General features: G+C 33.2%; 1 protein-coding gene across 1 annotated transcript in view; it reads right to left on the reverse strand.

The window, feature by feature from the left end:
- Window positions 1-437: 437 nt before the first annotated feature.
- The window catches only part of LOC107681542 (RNA-binding protein 25-like), a 24,402-nt gene continuing 19,429 nt past the window's right edge, over window positions 438-5,410 (reverse strand). The window contains exon 19 of the mRNA XM_016477848.1: window positions 438-452. The gene's annotated coding sequence lies outside the window, so the exon portion shown is untranslated. The remainder of the gene's footprint in view (window positions 453-5,410) is intronic.

The raw sequence follows: 5,410 nt of genomic DNA on the forward strand, positions 1-5,410 counted from the left end.
TATGGCTCAAGAATCCACAGTCAGGACAAGATGCTAGCAGAGTACGGTATCATTATTTCACCATTTTTTTGCAAGATTGTTCACTGTCTCTTCTTGTCAGCTGGGTACCGAAGCAAGTAATCACACTGTCCTCGGGACCAATTAAATGCGACTTCCCATCATTTCCCCAACAGTCTCACTTCCTGCACCACTAAACAGGTTAATTGAAATGATCAGTTATTCATTGTTCTGTCCATCTCTGAAACATTCTCTCTCCTGCTCCTCTTTTTCTAAAGATACCAGATAAAATTTAGATAAATAATGAATCCTCATCAGTCTTCTGCTGCTCGCTATCCAGGCTGTGTCAACAAACACCAACATTATTCTTTGTCAGTCTGTCCAGGAATCAGTCAATAAATCCATGAGTTGAACCTCCTGACTGTTTTTCTCTCACAGCCCACACACACTCACATCTATCTTGCCATCTAGCATGTTTTCGGTTCTCTCTGCTACACACAAACACGCACATTCTATTATAGTGCATGGGGACTTTTCTTTGGCTTCCAACTGTTTTAAGCTGAGCTTTTTATATTTTCTATCCCTTAACTTTTAATCTAACCCTTGCAGAAATATTTTTGGATTTTAAAATGTTTTAAAATTAAAGTTGCCATGTAAAAGAAGTAATGATGTAAAAGCCATGTCATGTAAAAGACAGATCCTTTCTGTATCTAAGTGAAACAGATTATCGAAAAAATTAATTTATGGGTGGGAATTTAGTTCAGTTCATTGGTTGTTGTTTGGATAGAGGCAGATCTGAATGTGAGCTTCTAGTCAATTGTACAAAAGAGCTGGGTTTATGTGAACAAAATTAAGTGTCATACATCACCAGAGAGAAGTCTGACGTTTCATCGGAAAATCCAGTTATATTTCTGATTCTGATTAAAAATTACAACGTCAAAATAAAAAAGATATAAATACATTGTTGAATTGTTCACAGTAAGATCAATAATGCACATTTAGAAAATAGATAGTGTGAATTTCTAATTCATGATGACTTTAATAGTTTAATAATACATTTAATATTAATAGTTGAAATAACAACAAAATTATAATATAAATTATTATTTAAAATGTAATTACTTCAACAATTATTGCAATTAACAATTCAGAATGTTTGAAGAAAATAATTATTAATATTAAACCTATCAATATTTAATATAACAACAATAATAATAATATATTCTATTAAAATTAAAGTTTAAATTAATAGTTTCATTCTTCCATGGAACACAAAACCATATCCTAGTGAAAAATAAATATACTAAAATGCATGTGAAATACATTTGCTTCATGCTAAATATACTACAAATATATTTACATATTTATGTGCTTAATACAAATACCCTGCAATTGTACTTTTAGTATACTAAACAGTCTGCTAAATTTGAACAACTAATTTTTTGCTTAATGCACTTTAATATTGCGAAAGTAGTGCTGAGGTCCAACTAAAGATATACTGAAGTACATTTGATTTAGGTACACTTTAAATATCTTGCACTTAAAGACTGCTTTTATTCAAATATCATACAATCCTCATCAATAGCGACATTAAAACACAATTTAGGCTTAATATTAAGAAATGTGCATTGTGCACAGGCAATACTCCAAATAAAGTTTAATTATAATTCTATATCAGTAGCCTAAGTCTCGAGCGATATGTCAGTAAATATGCTAATAGATTTTAACTATACTTAGTTTTTTTTTTTTACTATACTTAGCTTTATAGAATGTTGATAGTGCTTAAAATGTAAATCACAGAAAATTTCTTCCACCATAGTTCTCAAATCTTTTTCATGTTTGCACACATCAACCAAACAGCAGGTTTGATATCAATGACCATGAATAATTCTCATAACTAATCGCAACATGCCAAATTTCAACATTGTTACACACAACCGCTTCAGAAAACTTGGAATGTAGTGTACAAGACATTCACTACACTACACTACAGTCCCTGGTCACTATTCACTTTCATTATACAGAAAAGATCTGAATTAATGTCCTGCCTTTTCCTTTTGTGGCGTACAGAAAGAAAAAATTAGTTCTAAAAGATATGAGGGTGAGTAAATTATGTAGATGACAGAATTTCTTTTTTGGGTGAACTCTCCATTTAAGGCATTTTTAAATATGCTTTATTAAAGCCATTTTTTGCTGATAGGGACCATTAGCTGTTCCCAGCCATGTAGGTAATTACAGGTTGTACTATCCTTGTGGGCACAATTTGATCCCAACGATGGCAAAAGCTGACCCCACACACATCCTCCATACAGATAGACACAATGCTGAGGAAGTTTATAATGATGATACCCATAATGCCCCTGTGGAGTACCTTTTGCCCTCTCTCCAGGGCACAAATCTGAAACACAGCAGAAATACTATATACACAACATAGGTGAAACAGGAATCATTCAAAAAGGGTTTCATCCATGCAGCTTTTCCTCTATTCATCTAATCATTTCCTTAATGGGTAAGGTGGTTAGGAGCACAATGTGAAAAGGCAGTTTTTTTCTGTCTCATAAAAGACAATCATTACTCGTTTTCTCTCTGGCGCTCTTTGAAGTAAAAGGTCAAGTTGTTCTGTCTGTGTGAAGGACTGCACCGTGTTTGAGTAATTATCTCGGACTGGAATTGCCAGAGTGTTGGACTAATTATTTTTGCTGTTAGAACCCTAACGAGCAGCAGAACTGTAGGCGTGAGCTGGCAGAACATGATCAGTGCTTACAAATGATCACCAGCAATCAGACAGTCTCCTAAATTTTGCACTAAAACACACACATTCAGCCAAGCTCTAAATCACAAAACACCCAGCTGTGCTCCTAATGTCACCTTTGGAGCGAGAACAAGCTGAGTGCGGCTGAACCAAAGTCTGGTCACACAAACCTTTCACATCTGATTGCTGTCTAAAGATGGAGGAAAAGAGATCTCATTTGCGATTTTTCTTTCATGAGACTGAAGACGCTGAGTAAAACTTAAGAAGAACGGATGGATGAATGATTTCACCCAAGAGCCATTTACCTTTCTTAGCAACAGCAGAATTCTGAGAATCAGTTCTTATTAGACATTATACTGGAATGTTTTTTTTTTCTTTATCCAGCATAATTCCAAAACAATTTTATTTTTAGCAAAACATGAAATGCCATTAAGTGCTTGAGAGTACACAGAATTGGATGTTTAAATGTCAACAAAACACTTGAGTCACATAATGGCAGATAACGGAATGGATGGAATGAATAAATTGCATAGATAAATGAGTGAAAAATTTGTTCAGATTCTTTCAGCAAGGGAATGCTACTTTCAGCAGTGCATTATTCTCTTACAGCCTTTGTCTAAAACACTTATTCTCTGCTGTGAGTGAACAAAATTGAGCTGACTAAAAGTACCAATACTAGTATTTCGTGAGCAAAAGTTACAAAATAATAGTATCTAATATTAAAATATTAGAGTAAATCAACAGTAGCTGCTGTCTTTTTTTTTTTTTTGCCTCTCACAAATACACTTCACGTTTCTAACCTGTGTGCAGTCATGAGGAAAAACATTTCTGGTTAAAATATACTCAGCTGTGAACACGCAAGCACGCTCTCAAACTATTTCAGCAAGTGGAACAGCTGTAATCATGTCAGCACTAACTGGAAAGTGTAATCTTGAACTATTAAAGCATGCAGTCACTCTCACAATGAGGATGAAATGTGAATGCTCTGGTGTCTGCAGGGATTACAGCACAAGAATGGCCACTCAATCTCATGGTCCAATGCTTATGTGAGACATGCAATGCACATGCACTCACATGTACAAAACTTCAGCCATATGCATACTTGCAATTTGCAAATATGTTCACATTGTAGACAGAATTTCACTCATTCTCTTAACTGCACTGTAATTCACTCATACACTGTAAAGAAACAATATGGTTTAAATGTAAATGTCTTTAAATTTTTAAGGTATACATTTTTCTTACTCCATTGACCTTTTTTTTAAAGAATAAACATTTGAGTAAGCATAAACGTTTAAGGACAAATAAAAAAAGTTGCCAATGGGGTAAGAAAATTAAGACAATGTATCATATTATAGATGATATAGGTATTAAAAAAAGTATAAGTTGTATTCTCCAAAAATTGTCGTAATATCATATATTTACATTTATTCATTTATCAGATGCTTTTATCCAAAGTGACTTACAAGTGAAGACAAAAGAAGCAATCAAACCAAAAAAAGAGCAACAATAAGTAAGTTCTCTGACAAGTCCTGGTTAGCCTACACTCTTAAAAATAAAGGTGCTTCAAAAGGTTCTTCAAGCGATGCCATAGAAGAACCATTTTTGGTTCCACAAAGAACCATTCAGTCAAAGGTTCTTTAAAGAACCATCTCTTTCTTACCTTTTTATAATCTGAAGAACCTTCTTTTGCCCCAAAGACACTTTTGTGAAACAGAAAGGTTCTTCAGATGTTAAAGGTTCTTTATGGAACCATTTAGACAAAAAGGTTCTTCTATGGCATCATGTAGCACCTTTATTTTTAAGAGTGTAATGCAGCACACATAGCAAGTTTTTTTGAAATAAATAAAAAGAACAAAAAGTAGATAGAATTGAAATAAAATAGAGAGAGCTAATGTTAAAGGGTCACGTTACTATTATTTTTTATAATAAAGAAAACTAGCAGATGGAGTAGAAAGAGAATACAGAATGCTAGTGTCAAGTAATTTTTTATAATAAATAAAAAGAAAACAATATAAATAGAATAAATGCTTGTGTTAGAGGGTCAAGTTTTTTATAAATAAAAGAAAACAAGTAGATAGAATAGAAATAGTATAGAGAGTGTTAGCATTAATGCGATTAGACAGACAGACAGACAGACAGACAGATTGATAGATGGATAGATGGATGTAAATATTTATAGGAAAAGTTGTAAAAATGTACTGTTCAAAAGCTAGGGTAACCCTGTTTATGGCTGTTAGATTACAAATGACTAAATCAGTCATTGTTACATTTATACACTTATTTGATATTGCCATTTTCTTAGAATACACATTAGACCTTTTATTACCTTTATCGTCTACAGCTAATGATTTCTATAAATTTCAATAAAACACTTTTAGATTTTTTGATATTTCAATATTCCTGGGTTTCCTAGCCATGTGAATCCTGCATAAATGATCAGAGTTTATGGAACAGACTTAGGTGTAAACACTCTTATTCTCAATCAGAACATCACAACAGTTACATTTACATTTACATTTAGTCATTTAGCAGACGCTTTTATCCAAAGCGACTAACAAATGAGGACAATAAAAGCAGTCAAAACTAACAAAAGAGCAACAATATATAAGTGCAAATGACAAGTCTCGGTTAGCCTAACGCAGTACACGTAGCAAGGTG

Source organism: Sinocyclocheilus anshuiensis, unplaced genomic scaffold (assembly GCF_001515605.1).
Source record: "Sinocyclocheilus anshuiensis isolate Anshui unplaced genomic scaffold, SAMN03320099.WGS_v1.1 scaffold2334, whole genome shotgun sequence".
In the NCBI taxonomy this organism is placed as follows: domain Eukaryota; kingdom Metazoa; phylum Chordata; class Actinopteri; order Cypriniformes; family Cyprinidae; genus Sinocyclocheilus; species Sinocyclocheilus anshuiensis.